The sequence below is a fragment of the Rutidosis leptorrhynchoides genome, chromosome 3 (assembly GCF_046630445.1).
Source record: "Rutidosis leptorrhynchoides isolate AG116_Rl617_1_P2 chromosome 3, CSIRO_AGI_Rlap_v1, whole genome shotgun sequence".
Lineage (NCBI taxonomy): Eukaryota > Viridiplantae > Streptophyta > Magnoliopsida > Asterales > Asteraceae > Rutidosis > Rutidosis leptorrhynchoides.
In genome coordinates this window covers 114,407,442-114,430,580 of record NC_092335.1, presented here as the reverse complement: position 1 = coordinate 114,430,580, position 23,139 = coordinate 114,407,442, and the positions used below count along the sequence as shown (strand labels likewise).

Below are 23,139 nucleotides of genomic sequence, written 5' to 3'. Positions count from 1 at the left end.
GAAAGTAAACACATACCTTCCTTGTGGAGTCATCAATGAAGGTGATAGTAGCGAGAACCACCATGTGACCCGATCGTTGTAGGTCCATAAACATCAGAATGAACAAGTTCAAGCTTCTCCTTCTTTGGCACAATTCCAGATTTCCCAAAAGACACTTTCTTTTGCTTCCCCAAAGTACATGGTTTGCAAAACCTGATATTCAATTTCTTTAAATCCGGAATCTTCCCATTAGAAACTAGCAACTTCATCCCCTTCTCACTCATATGCCCTAAACGACGATGCCATAGAGTAGAATCGGACCCTACATTACTCGTCACATTAACCTCATCATCATTGAATACCTCAACCATGTATAAAGTTCCCCTTTTATGTCCCCATGCCACGATACGACCATCCCTTTTAACTTGCCACTGGCGATCACCAAAGGTAGTGTGATTACCTTCTTCATCCAATTGACCAACTGAGATAAGCTTCCGTTTTAAATCCGAAATGTACCTCACATCTTTCAACGTCCAATCAGATTCTTGGGATGTCTTCAATATCACGTCTCCAATGCCTCTTATGTCTAGGCGTTTGTCATCCGCCAATCTTATTTTGCCCGATACGGTTTAAAATTCTTCACCATCTCCTTACTAGGGTTAGCGTGGAATGATGCACCCAAATCCATGATTCAAGCTTCAACTGAATTTTCAATACAACATACCAAAGCATCATCCGTCTCTCCAGAATTAAAGTTCACCCTAGCGTTATCCGCTTTCAGATTCTTACATTGAGTGCTAAAATGACCCTTTTGATTGAAATTCCAACAAACCGCCGATTCTCGGTCCCTAGAGTTATACCTCTTCTTGAATTTCTTACCCTTCTTCGTACCCTTATCGTTCTTCCAGCCCCTGTTGTCAGTATTCAAAAGCGACCCTGACAATTCCCCGGAATTCCTCCTACGAGTATCTTCTCCAAGAATCAAATCCCGAATCCTATCAAACTTGAGTTTAGAAGTTCCCGTAGAACTACTAACCGCCGTAACGACTCCAGACTAACTTTCAGGCAAATACGAAAGCAAGATCAGTGCCTGAAGTTCATCATCAAATACAATCTCTAGCGAAGCAAGTCTTGAGATGAGATTGTTAAAATAATTGATATGATCCGTAGCACTAGCACCCTCCTTCATCTATTGGTTGAACAATTGACGCATGAGAAAAACCTTATTGGCAGCATTAGGTTTCTCATACATGTTTGTAAGTGCGTTAATGTACCCAAACGTAGTCTTCTCGTTAATAACATTATAAGCAATGTTTTTGGCAAGAGACATCCTAACCGCCCCTAAGGCTTGGCGATCTAGTAGATCCTAATCCTCTGATTTAACATCATCAGGTTTCTTCTCCTTTAAAGGTAAGTGCAGTTTTTTCTGATACAAATAATCCTCTATCTGCATCTTCTAAAACCCGAAATCCTTCTCATCGAACCGATCAATTCTAAACTTTTCTTCATCCGCCATCGCGCCCTTTAATCGAACCTATGCTCTAGATACCAGTTATTGGGAATTTATGGACCAAAAAACAACCACCAATTCAGATTTGGTGATCTCATAAACAACAAACGAACGATAATAAAGAAAAGTAGAGAAAATGACACAAGAAATTACGTGGTTATATGCAATCGATTAGATTGCTTTAGTCCACGGCCAATTAGAGTGATTTTTATTGATATTTTCATACATACACTTTAGGGTTACAATAGGATGTATTAGGTACAAAACAACTTAAGGAACAAGAAAGAAACAATTCTGGAAGTTTCCCCCGCCAGTCGAAGCCGCGACGCGCCCTAGAGGGCCGCGGCACACTCCCAAGTGTAAATCCGGAACAGAAATTGTCTTCAGCCCAAACATCTGTACGCGTGTTAGGCCGCAACGCGCCAACGGAGGCCTTGTCACTCTTTAAAGCGTATCCGAATTTCCTCCTTTGTTTTTGATATCCTTCACACATCTAAAAATTAAAACGTGTAAATTTGCTCATCTTAAAAAGTCTCTAAGATGGACATAAATTTTTGTTAGGCAGTTCGTATAGTATCTTAGAAAAGAAACAGTGCAATTCGCTCCCACAACGCGGGGCACCCATCACTAGTTAATACTATTTGACGCAAAGTTACTTGCAGTTTCTGTTACTATCTTTAGTGTGTTTTAAATACAATAATTTTTGTCATCTATAGCTACTGGGCGGAACTATGTATACTATGAGGAGGGCCATGGCCTCCCCAAAGATTTGGGTAATTGTAATTAGTTTTATATTTTTTGAATAACTATTTGTGTGTTAAGGTAATTGTTTTATATTGTAGCTAATTTTGGCCCTCTCAAAATTCTAACAATTAACCTTATTATCTTTCCAATCTCCATCTGCATTGTCTACACTCATATTAATCGTATTAGAGTAATTACTTCTTTTAAAAGTTCCATACTTGCAAATGATATCTTATTATTGTAAGGATATTAGGACCCAAAACAACGCAAGTGATTCAATAAGATCACTCACCGATAGTAATTCTACAAGATTACTAACCCACTTAATAAACGAAAGATTATAAATGCAAGAAATGTAAATCGACACAAGAGATAACGTGATTATATGCAATCGTTGTGATTGCTTTAGTCCACGGACCAACTAGAGAATGTATTTACTGAATATTTGTGGTGTGTTTATAATGAGTTACAAGAGGGTCTATTTATAGAATGTTTAAAGAGTAAGCTAAAAACAATTCCTTGAAGCTTCATGTGAGTTTCCTGACAGCTTCATGGAAGCTACATGTGAGTTTCCTGACAGCTTCGTGGAAGCTACATTTGAATTTCCTCACAACATCGTGGAAGCTACATGTGAGTTTCCTAACAACTTTGTAGAAGCTACATGTGAGTTTCCTAACAACTTCGTGGAAGCTTCGTGTGAGTTTCCTGGAATCTTCCCTCTAATTGTTTAAAGTTCTCCATATCTCCAACAATCTCCCACTTGGAGACTTTGAACAAACCCAACCTTCGTCAACCCAAAATATCAACGATCTAACCAAGAAAGTTAAACCACCATTATACCGCCAAACTCCATTTGGGACACGCACACTCAACACATACTTCGGATGAGCAGACTTTAGATACAAGGTCTTCAACACTACTTGTTAGAATTGAAACATTAACTCTCTAATTCTCTAGTTGGGGTCTTCTCTCATCAATTCATTAGAAGACCAATTGAGGTAATGCAAAACCTCAATTTCTCTGTTGTAACAACCTTAGTAAACATATCAGCAGGATTCTTCGTACAAGGATTTTCTCCAATAATAAAGTACCATCATTTATATGTTGTCGAATAAAATGATACCTTATCTTGATGTGTTTTGTACGACTATGAAACACCGGATTCTTCCCAAGATGTATTGCACTTTGATTATCACAATACAAGACGCAATAGTCTTGTCTTTTACCCAACTCACCTAAGAAGTTCTTCAACCAAACAAGCTCTTTAGAAGCTTCTGCAATAGCCATATATTCGGCCTCGGTAGTTGACAAAGCAACACTCTTTTGTAGTTGAGAGATCCAACTAACCGCCGTCTTCCCTATTGTGAAAACATAACCCGTAGTGCTTTTCCCCGAATTATCACATCCACCCAAATCAGCATCCGCATAACCCCTAAGTATGAGATTGTTTTTGGAGAAACACAATCCCATATTAGAAGTACCTTTCAAATAACGAAGCAACCATTTGACCGCTTCGCAATGCTCTTTCCCTGGATTAGACATATAACGACTTACAACTCCCACTGCTTGAGCAATATCGGGTCTTGTACAAACCATGGCATACATAATACTACCCACGGCCGATGCATATGGAACCTTTTCCATATCCGTTTTGTCTTTTACCGTCTTTGGTGATTGACTTTTTGATAACTTAATCGTGTTACCCAAAGGCATAGAACGAGCCTTTGAATTCTCCATATTAAACCTCTCTACTACTTTCTCAATATATTTGGATTGAGACAAGTATAGAGTACCTTTCACATGATCACGCACAATACTTATGCCAAGTATTTGCCTAGTACCACCAATATCTTTCATCTCGAATTCACGGGAAAGTAATCCCTTCAACTTGTTAATTTCAGACATGTTGGAACCTGCAAGTAACATGCCATCAACATACAACAATAAGATTATATAAGAAGACTTGAGTTTCTTCAAGTAGCAACAGTGATCCGTTTCACATCTTAAGAAACCAATATTCTTCATAAAATCATCAAACTTCAAGTACCATTGCCGAGGTGCTTGCTTCAATCCATACAAACTTTTCTTTAGCTTACAAACCAAATTCTCTTTACCCTTTACCTCAAAGCCCTCGGGTTGCCTCATGTAGATCTCTTCAACAAGATCACCATGCAAGAATGCGGTCTTCACATCTAGTTGCTCTAGATGTAAGTCTTCGGATGCAACCATAGAAAGTACCAAACGAATAGTAGTCATCTTCACCACCAGTGAAAATATCTCTTGGTAGTCAACTCCTTTCTTTTGTTGAAAGCCTTTAACCACCAAACGAGCCTTGTACCTTTTCTTGCCATCCAACTCATTCTTGATTCGATACACCCATTTACTTTGCAACGCCCTTTTATCATGAGGTAATTTCACTAGTGACCAAGTTTTATTCTTCTCAAGTGACCCCATCTCTTCTTTCATGGCAAGCTCCCATTGTATGGATTATTTTGTCTTCCTTGCCTCAAAGTAACTTTCGGGTTCACCATTCTCGGTATAGAGCAAATAGTTTGCTGATGGAGAATACCTAGGATTAGGTTTGGGCACTCTAGTCGAGCGTCTTAGTGTAGGAGCAACCGAAATGGTTGGACCGGTTTCATTTGTGTCCTCCTCATCACTAGAACTCGCACTATGTTCGGAATCATCACCGCTTTCCGAATCATTTCCATCATTAGCATTTGCTGACGCCTCACCGTTAATTGGCAATTCATTGTTACCCGTACTCCTACTAGAACCTGCAAGATCATCAATAGAAACATCGTCAAAAGTAACATGACCCGGTTTAGGACTCCTCATTTCCGGTTTGCCATAAACCGAATCTTCATCAAAGGTAACATCACGAGAACGAATCACTTTTCTAGCCTCGTTATCCCAACAACGATAACCCATTTCATCCGACCCGTAACCTATGAAAGTACACTTCTTTGACTTAGCTTCAAGCTTGTCTCTATTCGCATCTTTGGTCTTCACATAAGCATTACACCCAAAGATCCTAAGGTGATTATAACTCACCTTCTTACCTTGCCATTCTTCCTCGGAAATTCGGAAACCCAACGGTGTTGAGGGTCCCCTATTTATCAAATAAGCCATCGTATTAACCGCATCTGCCCAAAACATCTTAGGCAAACCGGCATGTAGTCTCATACTCTTAGCCCTTTCATTTAACGTACGATTCATACGTTAGGCGACCCCATTGTGTTGCGGTGTCTCCGGTACCATTTTCAACATTCTAATACCGAGCTTTGCACAATGGTCTTTAAACTCAAGACTACCATATTCCCCTCCATTATCCGACTTCAAGCACTTGACTTTCAAATTAGTCTCATTTTCTACCATAGCTTTCCACTTCACAAATGTATTAAATACATCAGATTTAGCTTTAAGAAAATAAACCCATACCTTTCGAGTGGAGTCGTCAATGAAGGTGACATAATAGCGAGAACCTCCATGTGATTCTACATTGGTTGGACCAAACACATCCGTATGAACAAGCTCCAATTTCTCCAACTTAGGAGCATTTCCAGATTTCCCAAAAGTCACTTTCTTTTGCTTCCCATATACACATGGTTCGCAAAATCCAAGTTCTACCTTTTTCAAATCTGGAATTCTCCCACTCGAAACAAGCATCTTCATACCCTTCTCACTCATATGCCCGAGTCTTCGGTGCCATAGAGTTGATTCGGACTCAACATTAACCGTAGCAACCACCGTGTCTTCATCAAACACTTCAACCATATAAAGAGTTCCCCTTTTATGTCCACGAGCCACGACACAACTACCCTTAACCACCTTCCATTGGCGGTTTTCAAAAGTAACCGCGTTACCTTCATCATCTAATTGACCAACCGAAATAAGTTTCCTTTTTAATTTAGGAATGTACCTTACGTTTTTCAAGGTCCAATTAGAGTCAAGAGTAGTCTTCAATACAACATCTCCAATGCCCTCTATATTGAGTTGTTTGTCATCCGCCAATCTTACCTTGCCTTGATATAAACGGAAGTTCTTCATCATGCTTTTGACATGAGTAGCATGAAACGAAGCTCCTGAATCCAAAATCCAAGACTCCATAGAATTTTCAACACTACATAAAAGTGCATCATCACTTTCTTCCGCGGTCAAGTTTACACCTTTCGCGGAACCATTTTTGCAATTCCTTTGAAAGTGCCCTTTTTGATTGCAACCCCAACAAACAGCTTCACTTCTATCTTTCGATGGATACCTCTTCTTAGATTTCTTTCTACCATTCTTCTCACCGCGATCAAATTTCCTACCACGGTTGTCGGTACTTAAAAAAGAACCGGATGTCGATTCCCCCGAGTTTCTCCTACGAGTATCTTCACCAAGTATCAAATCCTTTATTGCTTTAAACGCTAGCTTAGTAGTTCCCGTAGAGCTACTAACCGCGGTAACCGTACCCGACCAACTTTCCGGTAATGATGAAAGCAAGATTAGTGCTTTTAGTTCATCATCAAACTTAATTTCTACCGATTCAAGCCTTAAAACGATATTATTAAATTCATTGATATGATCCGTTGCACTCGTACCTTCCTTCATCTTTGTATTGAACAATTGACGCATGAGAAATACCTTATTAGAAGAGGTAGGTTTCTCATACATGTTAGAGAGTGCTTTCAAGCAAGCAAACGTCGTCTTCTCATTCACAACGTTGTATGCAACGTTCTTAGCAAGTGAAAGACGAATAGCGCCCAAAGCTTGACGATCCAAAAGCGCCCAATCGGCATCGTTCATGCTTTCAGGCTTGGTCTCTAACAAGGGTTGGTGTAGCTTCTTTTGATACAAGTAATCTTCAATTTGCATCTTCCAAAAGCCAAAGACTCTCCCATCGAATCGGTCGATTCTAAACTTCCCGTCTTCCGCCATCGTTCCCTTAACGAAACCTTGTGCTCTGATACCAGTTGTAAGGATATTAGGACCCAAAACAATGCAAGTGATTCAACAAGATCACTCACCGATAGTAATTCTACAAGATTACTAACCAACTTAATGAACGAAAGATTATAAATGCAAGAAATGTAAATCGACACAAGTGATAACGTGGTTATATGCAATCGTTGTGATTGCTTTAGTCCACGGACCAACTAGAGAATGTATTTACTGAATATTTGTGGTGTGTTTATAATGAGTTACAAGAGGGTCTATTTATAGAATGGTTTAAAGAGTAAGCTAAAAACAATTCCTTGAAGCTTCATGTGACTTTCCTTTATAGAATGGTTTAAAGAGTAAGCTAAAAACAATTCCTTGAAGCTTCATGTGAGTTTCCTGACAGCTTCATGGAAGCTACATATGAGTTTTCTGACAGCTTCGTGGAAGCTACATGTGAATTTCCTCACAACTTCGTGGAAGCTACATGTGAGTTTCCTAACAACTTCGTAGAAGCTACATGTGAGTTTCCTAACAACTTCGTGGAAGCTTCGTGTGAGTTTCCTGGAATCTTCCCTCTAATTGTTTAAAGTTCTCCATATCTCTAACAATTATTATTTTATTAAAACTTGTAGTCGTATTACTAATTACTATAAATATACTCCGTAAATCATTTCCTTTTAAGACTTTCCACAGAGTCCAAGAAATTAACACATATATATATACAATTAACATAGTGTACATAAATAAATTTAAGAATTGTTAACCATTTTCAAATTTTTAAGAATTTACATATCCTTATCATATCGTATGTTGTGAGTTTTAAGGTGAACATACTTTTTGGATAGATAATTCAGTGTAGGCAAAGGGTTTAATTTATCTAGTAAAGTTTCATCGTCCATACAAATTAAGGAATTTTATATGATATGGGTATACACAAGTAGCAATTTTTTATTAAATAAAATGTTTTTTTTTCTTTTCAAATCTCTATTGTCTACGGCCCCCATAAGGAGATTGTTCAAGTTCCACCACCGATAAATAAGCTACATTTTGATTAAATGCATGAAACTTTTTAGGCTTTGATTAAGTTAATCAAATTTATATGAACAAAGCAAGAATTGATCAAGAACTAATCTTGGAAGAGATGTGACGATACTACAACTGCAACTTCGATAGTCATTCTTTCTACTATCATTCTTTGTCTTTATCGATGGCATATTAGAGTTCTTTTGAAATAATTGGGACCAATAATCTTAGTAACTAATAATAAAGCTCTTTAGAGTGAGATTGGTGAAATGGTCCAATAACATATCCAAGATACTGATACCTTTAGAACCAACCATAGAAGGTTATGCCTTATAAAAATATTTATGGGCCTCCACTCCTTTTGACTGTTACATGTTACATGTGTGAGTTTTTTTTTATTTGTGTGTAGTGTTTTTGAAGTTAATCTTGATGGTTATGTCATTCCATGCTGCTAACATGGATATACTACATATGTAGCATGAGCATAATGTGGGCTACCACATTGATGAAATTGGTTGTTGTTTGTATTGTGGGCTAGCATGCCAAGTATATATTGAGAGATCGAGTCCACGAGATTGGTTTTCAGTGAAAATAGAAGATCTGTGGCAAGCACCAAGTTGAGGAAATTCACTATTGCTATCATAGTTCATGACTGGTGTGTATGATGACTGAATGACATATGAACCTCCAGTAAATTTAAAGGTAATGTGTTTTTCTTGAAAAACTCGTGAAATCACGGGTTAGTAAACTAGTTCAAATTTATTTAATTCTAATGAATATTTTTTTCTTTTCATATAGTTTGTATCTTTTTCCGGGTTGTAGACCTAGGCGTCATTTTTTTTTTCATAATTCTTTTTTTTTTTTTTTTTTTTGAAAAGCAAGCAAAATTTTTATTAAAACCAACCACAAAAGTTACAAAACGGGGGTATACCCACAACGAGAACAAGATAAAAAACGATAGGAAATATACAAAACGAAACTATCCGAATACTATATACAAAGTACTATCATATGTGTAAGAAGCTTAGCCGACTCCGGACCTATCGTTTGATGAAGAGACGAAGAAACTCGGATTAATGAGCCATTGATTCCAAACCAACGATGATTTTTTGAGCCGTTTAGAGATCCAATTGAAACTTGTCGCTTGTATAAATGTCATGATGCTTGAAGAATTCCACGGTTTGTTTTTGAATATTGCCTTGTTTCTAGCTTTCCATATGAAGTAGCAACAGACCCATTTTGAGCTTTTCCATATCCTTTATCCAAGGGCCGTTGCATTTGGAAAGTGTGATGAATCATCGAAAGCTTGTTGCAAGGTGATTGTGTTTGCATTAGTGATGTTCCACCATTTAAAGAATTGTATCCATACCTCCCATACTTTTGGACAACGAGATAGTATGTGTTCAACCGTTTCGATCTCGCCTCCACAAAGAGGACATAGAATGGAATCAAGATCTATACCCCGCCGATCTAGTTCAAATCGAACCGCAATCCTATTTAACCTAGCTCTCCATACAAAGATACCCACTTTTTGAGGAATAGCTTTGTTGAGAAGAGTTTCGGATCCAATAGAATTGTGTAATTTATTCTCATTGATTTTTAAGGCTAATGTTTTTGTTTTAAAATAGCCATCCGGATCAAGATTCCATACCCATTTATCCTCTTTGGAAGAGTCGATTTCGATTGTAGATAACATTGCTTCTAGAGCCTGTAATTCGGTTTGTGACCTTCCACGCATGGGCCTAGCCCAATTCCACGTTATTTCGCCTCTGATGTGTTTATTTCTCAGCATGTCATTGACAATAGCTAGCTTATTCTCCTCCATCGAGAACAGTCTGCCGAACGTATCCTTTAGAACACAGTTTCCAAGCCATCGATCGTACCAAAATAGAGTGTTGCACCCATTCCCTATTTCTTTAACGAAAGAGTCTGAGAAATGTATGCCCATCGAATTAATTATCTTCCCAAGTTTGATGATATTGTTCCATGTTGTGTCTCCACGAATACACCTGTCATTGTTAGTAGATAATAACCCACCCCCGACCCGTAGATGCTAGAAATAACATTGACCCAAAGTGAATTATGGTCATTCTTGAATCGCCACCACCATTTACCCAATAATGAAAGGTTTTTGGTCGCGAGTGAACCAATGTTTAAACCACGCAACCCGTATGAAAGTAACACCCTTTCTCATTTTACCCAACATAATTTTTTCTTTTCACCCGATCCGCCCCAAAAAAAGATGTACCTTAGGGATTCGAGAAGCTTGACCACACTAGCTGGTGCACGGAAAAGAGAGAAGAAATAGAGGGGCAAACTACTCAGCACCGATTTCACGAGAGTCAATCTACCACCGAATGAAATGATTTTAGCTTTCCAATTCGATAATCGTTTCTTGAATTTTGTAATGACGGGTTGCCAAGCATTTATTTTGTTCATTTTGATGCCGAGAGGGATACCTAAGTAAGTAAGTGGAAAAGAGCCGACTACACAATTTAGTCGATTAGCTAGATTTTGAATTTCAACATCATTTACCCGACTCCGTAAAGGCAACTTTTTTGAAGATTTACTTTGAGGCCTGACAATTTTTCAAAGCATTTTAGTAATTTCATTATGTTAATTGCATTTGTATCACTCCATTCCCCAACGAATATCATGTCATCGGCGTATTGTAAGTGTAAGACAACTACTTTGTTTCGCCCCACCTTTAATCCTTTGATTTCCCCGGATTTGATTGCCTTTTTTGTGAGTTCTTTAAGTTCTCTCCCTACGTAAGTTCTCCGTGGATCCTCACATATATATATATATATATATATATATATATATATATATATATATATATATATATATATATATATATATATATATATATATATATATATATATATAGGGTGAGGATCCATGGAGAACTTGAGTAGGGAGAGAACCTAGAGAACTCACATATTAATGTACATGTACCTACCATATGCACCTATTCTTTGAAAAAAAAATTAAAAAAAAAAAATTTCCAGGAAATTTTTTTTCTGGAAAAAAAATTCCGAAATTATTTTTACTTCCACGTCAGCATGCCTCATCATCAGGCTTACTGCCACATCAGCCATACTGACTGCCATATCAGCACAGACTGACACGTGGCTCGGTCTGTGCTGATGTGGCAGTCAGCCTGCTGACGTGAAAAAATTCAACTTTTAAAAAACAAATTCGTAATTTTTTTTTCAAATGTTTTTCAAAATTTAGCCCGATTTAGAGTTTAGGGTTTAGGGTTTAGTCCCAAAACCCAAAACCCTAAGCCCTAAACCTTAAACTCTAAACCGTTCGTGTTAAAAACTCAATCTAAACCCTAAATCTAAACCCTAAACCTTAATTTCTAAACCCTAACATATAAACCCTAAATTATGTTTAGGAATGAATTGATGCGATAGGACAAAAATACCTTTACTAATATGAGTGAAATAAGTGAAATAACATGGTGCTAAGAAAGGCTCGGCATGGAAGTGAAATAAGTGAAATAACATGGTGCTATGGGTTCTCTCCTATGTCAAGTTCTCTCTACATCCTTTCACATTCACTATATATATATATATATATATACACATACATACTAGGTTTTAAGCCCGTGCGTTGCACGGCTACTCAAAAATCGTTTTAAGTAAGTCACTTATTTTAATTTTATGAAGCTTGATCTACATTTTCAAACAATATTTGTGGTTGCGTTTAAGGGGAACATGTTGAGCCAGTAGCTTAAGTGTGGTTAATTTGAGCTCGTACTCTATCTTCAATAGGTCATAACGGTTACTATTTGAAAGTTTAGATAAAAAGATAATGGTTTGGTTAGTTGACCAGATCAAAAGGGTCAAAATCTACCCATTTTGTTATTGATTCATTGAAATATTTTAAATGTGTGTCTTTCTCAAATAATATGTTACATCATATTTTGACTACAATAAATAATACAGAAGAATTAATAAGACTAAAATGAAATAGACAAAGAAGTGTTGGAAACAAGTTCATAAATTTAGAGGTTAGAGAAGTAAAGTCGGTCTAGCTCTCGGAATCAGTTATAGCTTCCACCAAGTTCATATACTTTAGAGGTTAGACAAGGAACATACATATATTTTATGATGCAGATTTATAAACCACTCTTTTTCAACCTTCTCTCCAACAAACAAATTTTGTATCAATTTTCTTCTTTGACGTTATCTCCACAAAAAAATTAAGTACTCCCTCCGTTCCAAAATCTTTTCATTATAGTTACAATAAACAAATTAACAATTCTTTAGTTAATTATTGTTCTTAGAAACAAACCGTCCATGTGTCACCGCTTTTAATGTGCTCCGAAGATTGCCGAAAGCTCTTAAAAAAGGACGCATTTCTAGTATGTTAGTAAGTTTCGTTGACAGAACGGGACTATAAAATATATATATATATTTCATATTGCGTGTAGTTGCAACAACAAAATATGCTCGAGCTCTATCAGATTTAAGAAATCGGTTGAATCTAAGTATGTAATGGTATAATTTTACTAATACAAAGTAATACGTTACCATTCCCTCAAAATTAGTATTAAAAAGTTTTCGGTAGTTTTTCTTATGATTTCATATGAACAAATATGTGTATGAATATACTATAATAATAGGACATGTGTGTATGAACAAATGTTTGTTGTTTTTCTGATGATCGTCGTAGCATATAGGAGTAGGGATCCAATAGGAATTAAATTGTGTAAAATTGGGTTTAATGAATTTTTTAAATTAAATGGGTATAATGATAGTTTAAGTATTTAAACTAAATATATATGATATTATATGATTTACTTAGGTAAATATGTGATTTTAAAGGTTGATAAGGGTATATATGATAAAAAAAAACTCATGAATAATTGTGATATGTGAAAATTACACTTGGCTTAATATGCAATATTTAAGGAGCAAATGACATGTAACCTAATCTAATCTCTCTCTCTCTCTCTCTCTCTCTCTCTATATATATATATATATATATATATATATATATATATATATATATATATATATATATATATATATATATATAGAGAGAAAGAGAGAGAGAGATTTAATCAAGAGGGAAACACTTTTTTGGGGGGAAGTAATTTTTTTCGTTTTTTTAATTTTTTTTTCAGGCATCAAGATCACATGAAAATATGAACATCTAAAAAAGATACTTTGTGATGAATGTTATTAGTTTGGCGGTAAAACGTTCGAAGAAAAAAATGAAAACATTCAATGCATTGAAAACATTCAATGCATTGAAAACATTCATATTTAACCCGATATAATGTTTGTGAGCAATTTTTTTTCGTTTTTTGAAAAGCTTTGTTCACGAACATTATAGATTGGATGAAAATATGAACATTTAATAAAGACACTTTGTGATAAATGTTTTTATTTTGGCGGGAAAACGCTCGAAGAAGTAATATATAACAATTATCGTGTTTTTCCAGCGTATGTTGAGGTTTTAGATATTAGGGTTTAGATATTAGGGTTTAAATATTAGGGTTTAGAAATTTAGGGTTTAGGGTTTAGATTTAGGGTTTAGATTTAGGATTTAGATTGAGTTTTTAACACGAATGATTTAGAGTTTAGGGTTTAGGGTTTGGTGTTTTGGGTTTATGGAATAAATCTAAAACACCAAACCCTAAACCCTAAACCCTAAACTCTAAATCGGGCTAAATTTTACTTCACAAAACATGAAGAAAAAAAACGTTCACTTTCTTCACGAACAATATTATCTTGAATGTTATTTTTGTCGATCGTTTTCCCGCCTAAATAATAACATTCATCACGAAGTGTGTTTTCTAAATGTTCATATTGTGATCTTGATGCCGGAAAAAAAATTCCAAAAAACTGAAAAAAAAAAAATTTCGATTCCCCCCGATGGTTACTTCTCCATTGATCCTGCCCATATATATATATATATATATATATATATATATATATATATATATATATATATATATATATATATATATAGTGGTAGGATCAAGAGGGAAGTAACCAATCGGGGGGAAGTGGGGGGAAACATATTTTTTTTTTCTCGCTTTTTGAAAAAACTTTGTTCACGAACATTATAGATTGGATAAAAATATGAACATTTAATAAAGACACTTTGTGATAAATGTTTTTATTTTGGCGGAAAAATGCTTGAAGAAGTAATATATAACAATTATCGTATTTTTCGAGCGTATATTGAGGTTTTAGATATTAGGGTTTAGATATTAGGGTTTATAGGGTTTGGATATTAGAGTTTAGAAATTTAGGGTTTAGAGTTTAGATTTAGGGTTTAGATTGAGTTTTTAACACGAACGGTTTAGAGTTTAGGGTTTAGTGTTTAGGGTTTAGGGTTTAGGATTTGGTGTTTTGAGTTTATGGAATAAACCCAAAACACCAAACCCTAAACCCTAAACCCTAAACTCTAAATCGGGCTAAATTTTACTTCACAAAACATGAAGAAAAAAACGTTCACATTCTTCACGAACAATATTATCTTAAATGTTATTTTTGTCGATCGTTTTCTCCGCCTAAATAATAACATTCATCACGAAGTGTCTTTTCTTAATGTTCATATTTTCGTGTGATCTTGATGCCGGAGAAAAAAATTCCCAAAAAAAAACGAAGTTTTTTTTGCTTCCCCCCGCTTCTCCCCGATTGGTTACTTCCCCATTGATCCTACCCCTATATATATATATATATATATATATATATATATTGAACTTCAATCTATGTGGAGATTGAGTTTCAATCTATGAGCAGATTGAGTTTTAGTTTGTGAAAAAAAAATTCAATCTTAAAAAAACCATTCAATCTGCAAAAAAAAAAAAAAAAAAAAAAATGAAAAAAACAGTCAATCTGCACACAAAAAAAGTCAATCTGCAAAAAAAATTAAAAAAAATAAAAAATTAAAAGAAACAGTCAATCTGCACACAAAAAAACTGAAAAAACAGTCAATCTGCACAAAAAAGTCAATCTGCACAAAAAACAGTCAATCTTAACAAAAAAATTGCAAAAAAGTCAATATACACGCAAATTGACTTAATCTGCACACAAAAAAAAGTCAATCTGCACAAGAAAAAAAGTCAATCTGCACAAGAAAAAAAAGTCAGTCTGCAAAAAAAAAAAAACTGCAAAAAAAGTCAATCTGCACGCAGTATGACTTAATCTACACAAAAAACTGCACAAAAAAAGTAAATCTGCACAAAAAAAATATTTCTCAATCTGCAAAAAAAAGTCAATCTGCACAGAAAAAAAAGTTAAACTGTAAAAAAAAGCTGCAAAAAAAGTCAATCTGCACGCAATTTGACTCAATCTGCACGCAAGTATGAAAGGTTAGTCGATGGTTCCATGGGTTCTCTACTACATTTGGAACTCCATGGATCCTCATCATATATATATATATATATATATATATATATATATATATATATATATATATATATATATATATATATATATATATATATATATATATATAGTGGACCAATCCATGGATAAGCACTAAATGGGGTACAAACTGGATAAGTAAAATTTCAAAATTTTTTTAAAAAAAAAAAACGATCCTTTAATATGCAAATAGAAGAAAACGAAAAAAATTTAAAAAGTTTTTTTAACAAAATTGTTCGAAAATCGATGATGAATGGTAAACATCGATGATGAATGGTAAAAATTGATGATGAATGGTAAAATTAACCATTCATCTGGTTAATTTATCATTCTTTTTGTTCGCGATGAATGATAAAATTAATCAATGCTAAAAAAAAGCAGATGAATGGTTAATTTAACCATTCATCTGTTTATGATGAATGATAAAAAAACAGATGAATGGTTAATTTAACCATTCATCTGGTTTTTTTTAACATTGATTAATTTTATCATTCATCGTAAACAAGATGAATGATAAATTAACCCGATGAATGGTTAATTTTACCATTTATCATCGATTTGTGAAAGATTTTGAATTTTTTTTTATGAAAAAAATTGATTAGAGGTGCATTTTAATGCAGATTTATGAATGTAAAAAAAAATTCAAAAAAAAATAAATTTTATTTTGCTTATCCCGTTTGTACTCCTTTTAAGCTTATCCATGGATCGTGCCCCTATATATATATATATATATATATATATATATATATTGAAAGGATCTAGAGAGAACCCATAGCACCATGTTATTTCACTTCCATGCTGAACCTTTCTTAGAGCAATGTTATTTCACTTATTTCACTCATATTAGTAAATGTATTTTCGTCCTATCGCATCAATTCATTCCTAAACATAAATTTGAGTTTAGAAATTAGAGTTTATAAATTAGGGTTTAGAAATTAGGGTTTAGGGTTTAGATTTAAGGTTTAGATTGAGTTTTTAACACGAACGGTTTAGAGTTTAGGGTTTAGGCTAGGGTTTAGGGTTTTGGATTTAGGGCTAAACCCAAAACACTAAACCCTAAGCCCTAAATCCTAAACTCTAAATCGGGCTAGATTTTAAGAGCCCGTGCGTTGCACGGCAGCTCTAAAAAATAGTTTTGTAATCGTTACTATTTATACAACATTGTTTGTTGTTAATAGCAGTTTAATAACGAAACACTTTAGTAGTATATGTATTGAAACTAAATAAATGGTAAAAATGAGTTTCGGAAACGCTGTGAATCAATACCCTTATAATGCAACAGTGAGTTATTGATAGTAGTTCAAAAATAAAATAGTCAAAATCTGAAAGCTCACAAAATTAATGTTTCGTAAAGGCAATGTACGGTTCACCAATGAAACAGGTTATTTATGTACTAATAAAAAGTTGTACACTAAATCTCACTAAAATACATAATCATTTCTAGTTTATTAGCCAACAGACAAATTTTAATAGTTAGTGCAGATAATTACATATATTGACCATATTATAGCTACATAAAGGCATCAATAGAAAATATACCATTAAACTGATACACTATTAGATGTTCAAGAGAGTTCCAAATCATTGATTTTAAACATTAACCAACATAAAACATTTTACGGTATTTTAAATCTAGTGGCGGAATAGATTAAGTTGAAAGGGAGTGATTACAGAGAATTTGCAACTAAAAATAGCAAGTATGAGGGTACCCGTATCACAATTCTTTGCTGACATCCTGCCTTCACGTGAGATGTTCTCCATGTAAAGTACTCCATATTCATTAACATGAGAACTTACATCGTCCAACACGAGTTGTCGAGCTATTAAGTGACCCGACCAGGCATACACAAACTAACAGTGTATACAAACAAATAATGCATATTAATCAAGCCATGGAGTAATACCTACTCGACCCACCCATTTTACGGTTAGCATGATGTTATCCCTCTTAATGTGATAACTGTCACCTGATGAAGCCTTTCAATCATTGGTAGTCTTGATAATCTATCCATTGTAACCACAAACCATATCACAAACTAACTGATAACCAATACTTAGTTATGTTCAACCACCATCAGCTGCAATCAGACCATAAGCACGATATCAGCAGATAAGCAGTCCAACATACCCTATCCACTGATCCAAACAGCCCTCACAGATTCAGACAGCTCTCATAGAGCTTACGTTCACAGATCAATAAATGTACCACAATAAAACCAATATGATGTCAGTCATTCCCGACCCAAGCAACATGATAACTACATTGAAATGAAGAAGTTGGAATGTGACTGAAAACACTACCCGGCTGTACCCCTCAACGGGTTTAGGAAGAGAATGAAGAATGAAAAAAATTAACATACGGTTTACTAATGCCTGAAATAATCATGTTAAAACATTGCCATTAATCATTGTAGATTGCCAAATGCCTGCCACAGTGGCAGATCTAATTATAAGACAGTAATGCATGTCGGTCCAATCCTTCACAAGGATAGTATATACTCTCAACATCACTGAAATAGAGTATAATGCACGCATTTACATGTCAGTAAGTCACCTAAATACACACACATATAGCTAATATCACACTAAGCACGCACAAAGTCAGTACATTACAAACAACAATAACTATACATAAAGCTATCGGTAAAAGTGTCTAAATACTTCACAATAACACAATTGTAGAGAAGCTTCTACATTGAGTTTAGTTAGAAGTAATCATTTAATCCCACATATTCATATAAATCCTTTTAACACTAAATAAAACCGAAAAAGAAATATTAGTGCTTGCTATAAGAAATAATTATATTAACAATTCGGCAGAAACACACATATATGAATAATATTACTTATACATGTATAACTTCAACTCATCAACATGGTGAGACTCAAATCAAACATATAAGTCTCGGAACATATAGCAATAGTACCTTAATTATAGACTCAAGTAAGTCCTTGGCTTGCTCCTGGTTACGTCTGACATGTAGATCGATGTGGCCTGAAATACAGAAGCAATTGTTTTTACCTGCTTCCATGCTTTATAACTAACATTTATAGCAACACTGTCACTACCTAAACGTCATTATGTAAATACATAAAAAATCAAAAAAACTTCAAATTAAACATCATTTTATAACAAACTTGTACTATAGTTAAATTCGTTATGGAAGTCGATATTTACAAACACGTAGTGAAATCGCAGTTCGTCAAAATTGAGTCCGGCCGATATAAATAAAGGTAAAACATAAAGGTAAAACAGATGATGGTTGCTCTCACCTTAGTTACTCCACCCTCATTCTTCACATTTGCAGTCAAAGGTTTATACTATTGCATTTACATCATATTCAAATTGCGTAAATTAGAACAAAACTTGCTATAATGCAATCAATCTACACCAGTCTTCTGCAGGAAAACAGTTTATCTTCAGGTTCACAATCAAAAGTACAGCAACAAAAAATGCAAAAACAACTGGTAATTACTTACGGTTATTATTCTCTTATTTAGGCATACCATATCTACATAGAACCTGCTACAAAAAGATATTCTATGAAGAATTATTACCATCCACAACCATTTGTTTCGAGGAGGGCTCTTAATCAAACTACTATATTAACCATGTAATCAAAAAGTGTACGTTAACACGTCAAAACAGGGTTGGGTTAATAATGACCATTTTAGTATATGTCAAAACGGGTTGGGTCACTTATGGTTTACTTGCAACTTTTTTGTCCAATTTTTTTAAACACGCTTGATGCATAAATGACATTACAATAAGGATAGCGTTATAAAACTGATCTGAACTATACATTACGGTTCAGTAAATGGTATATGTGGCAAAATGGGTAGGTTGGAAGGTTGTTTAATGGATTGAAACAGGAAATTTTAGTACATGTTCGGTGGACCTATAAAGGCATAATGTCAAAAGTTAAATGTTTTATACATAATTAGTACCTCATACTGTAGATGATATACAAAAAAATAAAAATTTCACCAATTATTTGATTTTATGTGTTAGAATATACACTTTAGAAAACTTTCAATCCGTTCAACCCGTTACCTTGAGCTAAACTTTTAAATTTGACCAATTTGACCATATTAAGATACAACATAACCCGATTAGACCGAAGAGAAATTATCATTTCGAGCAACTTTTACGTTTACTTTGTTTCTTTAATATAAAGTTATATTATACAAGATCAAATTAATAAAAGAAAAAAATATTTGATTTTGAGACATACCTTAGGGAGTTAGGGTGAAGAGCTTTGCAGCCTCCACAAACAGGTGAAAAGAAATCGTCAACGACTAATCTATCGCCCGCCTGCGAAAGAGATTCGAAGACATCTTCAGCACCGGTTATCTCTTTCATGTTCTTTATCCCATCATCTTAAAAATTTCCCAATAATGCTAATACTCAAATGTTTCATCCCAATTACAAGAACCACAAGTTCAATAACTTTAACGTCTACTAATTGCATGAAATAAATCAAAACCATGTATTTATGTTTCAAAATTTGATCTTTCAATCATATATATCCTAAATTCTAGTCAGTAGCATGAATCCAGATCCATAAAATACATTATCATGAAACTAAATATATTGCATAATAAAGAACAGCATCAAGATGTCTACTTTATTCAATATTTGATCTAATTGATTCATTCCTTTCAAGCTAGTTTTTTTGTATTTGATAAATTGGTCTATTTTATAAAAAAAAAACACACAATTAACCCATTCGACAATAGTGCCCTGGTGTATCCTCATATACGATCAGAAAAGCACACTATTTTGTTCAACTTTCATGACATAAAAACCAACAACAAAATGAGGTCAAAATACGAAAATAACATTTCGGCATTAAGAAATGCACCTACCTCAGCATTTCGACACATGGGGGCACGATTATCAGGTTCGAAATAGTGTTGGTGATGTCTCTATGCACAAAACTGCACAAAGTATTCTGCTCCAGCACCAAGGCTAGTAACCATAAACACGTGATTAGAATTATTGTTGAAATAAGCAAAAGCAATAGGATTATTGATTAAGTAGTAGTAATGTACAATGTTAGGAACTTAACAAAAATTGGTTATTTATACTTCATTTTTCTCACTCACCAAACGACATATCAGTCTATGAAAAAATAAACATATAAGGTGTTGATATAACCTGGATGCTTATCACCATCTTTCCAAAAAAAGCTTTGATTCCATAACGCCCTACTAATCCAAGATTCTCCATACAATCAGAACATTAAAAGTAATTCATGTTATTCTTATAAAATCAGGTTAAATGACCCATATAACTAAACCTATCAAAATCCATTACCAAATTAAAGTGATGTGTCAATAACTATTCTTTTTACAATAATATGGAGATCATCATTACTAATATTCATTCAAAAAATATGTAGCTAACAAAATATGTATAAATAGTTCAGAAAAATCAGGGAACTTTCACTAAGGAAAATGATCGAACACCTTATGTGCATCTTTAACAACACAATCCATTCATCGAACACCTTACACATTTGAAGATCTAACAACATAATAATGACGTGAATTAGTCTAACAACAAAAACGTCTGATTATTTGAATGAATCATATAATCATGCAAAACATAAAATTACATGTAAATTAAAATCAATACCTGATAATCACTTGTTAAACCCTAATATGTATTCCAAACCCCAAAATCACGAATATAGACCCACGAATCGAAAACCCTAACCTCAAATCGTAATCGCACATGAGTTGAACCCTAATTTTGAACGAATGGCAGATCATCAATTTTTAGTAAACCGGAGATATTATACAAAAATTATACCATTAGGTGCGTAAAATTGTAACGGATAAATTAGTTATAGTGGTGGGCTCGATTACGGCCGCCGACAGCCATAATCGCCGGCGTAGAGGATTGTGGGTTTTAAAATTTTGAAGAGAGAGGTAAATGGTGGTTCTGCGTTTATTATGTAAGGAGTATATTATTTATCAGTGTAAATGGTAGGTTAATATTGTGTTTCATTGGGACACGTGTATTTTTCAGGGAATTAAGAGATTTAATCGTAATTAATAAACCTAATTACATGTGGATCGTCACAATCTCAGACTGACACGTAAGATATGAAATTCATGCTTTATAAAAATGTAGAGATGTTATTTTTGTCGATCGTTTTCCCGCATAAATAATAACATTCATCACGAAGTATCTTTTCTAAATGTTCATATTTTCGTGTGATCTTGATGCCGGAAAAAAATTTCAAAAAAAAATAAAAATAAAACACAAAAAGAATTTGCTTTCCCCTGCTTGGTTACTTCCCCATTGATAATGCCCATATATATATATATATATATATATATATATATATATATATATATATATATATATATATATATTTATATTCTAAACTTAGTCGTTAAATTATTTTTCTTTGACGAACTCATGTATTCACGAATTTTAAACTAGTTATTATTAATTATTAAATTATTCACGTCACTTAAATCTATAATCTACCGTTAGACCTCGGGTGAATCAACAAAAGTTAGGGCTTAGAACACGCTACTTTTGCCAACAATGTTACAACCGAAAAACATAAACTATTATGGAATTTGGTATAATTTGGGTTTTAAATTCATATGAATTTGGGTTTTGTATATGTTTTACACTTTAACATCAAATGCTGCCCAACCATTATTCTACCATGTGCCAATGTGCCATCATCATCCATGCAGCGCGTGGGATGTTAGGGGGGGTTACCACCTTATATAACATTACTGATTTTTAGCCCGTACAATGCTCGATCGTTGAAAAATTATTTATAATATTACTTGTAATCATGTTAAAACGAAACATAAAAACTATAGATGTTGCAAGACTCATTTGTAGATAATGTATGCAATGATGTTTTTTACGTGAATGACTTGTCAAGATTAGTGGATGACACATATTTAAAATATGTAGACGACGTTTGTAGCAGTTTTTTTGATAAAATATTATTAATTTGATATTTCGTTATTCTTGTAAATGACTTTTTTCCGAACCTTCTAGCTTTTTAGTTAAGCTCGGTTTGAACTGTGAAATATAATCTATACATCTATCTATTGTTAATTTGATACAAATATACAACCTATATTTTTTTGGATAAAATATTATTAATTTTATATTTCGTTTTTCCTGTAAATGACCTTTTTTTCTCCGAACCTTCTAGCTTTTCAGTTAAGCTAAACATTATATATAAAACAAATACTAACATTATATGCGGTAGGATAATGACTCGAGTATTATAAACTCCAAACCTATACTATAGCTCGTGAGTTCGTAATTAATATTAAGTTTACAGTATATATTTGTAATGCATCTTTTATTAAGAAAATAAACATATAATTATGTTATCTTTATAAAAGTTATACCACCTATTGTAACTAATATATGTGCACAAATGAATTCATAACACTCGTGATATTTGTATTCTGATAACTGATTTATTACCAAATGTATAATAGCTTATATTAAAATATATTGGTATAGTAAATTAAAATTATACATTTAACTGATAAATACTTACGCGA

At 33.9% G+C, this 23,139-nt stretch overlaps 2 long non-coding RNA genes across 2 annotated transcripts; both read right to left on the bottom strand.

Moving 5' to 3' along the window:
• Positions 1-17,694: 17,694 nt before the first annotated feature.
• Positions 17,695-19,466, bottom strand: LOC139896677 (uncharacterized). The gene is made up of 4 exons (XR_011776315.1): positions 19,060-19,466; positions 18,853-18,978; positions 18,507-18,574; positions 17,695-17,952 (listed from the first exon to the last, which is right to left on the bottom strand). It is a non-coding gene; the product is annotated as an uncharacterized lncRNA (long non-coding RNA).
• Positions 19,467-19,832: 366 nt separating this feature from the next.
• On the bottom strand, positions 19,833-21,697 carry LOC139896676 (uncharacterized). Its single transcript, XR_011776314.1, has 3 exons — positions 21,221-21,697; positions 20,449-21,109; positions 19,833-19,894 (listed from the first exon to the last, which is right to left on the bottom strand). It is a non-coding gene; the product is annotated as an uncharacterized lncRNA (long non-coding RNA).
• Between the last annotated feature and the right edge of the window lie 1,442 nt (positions 21,698-23,139).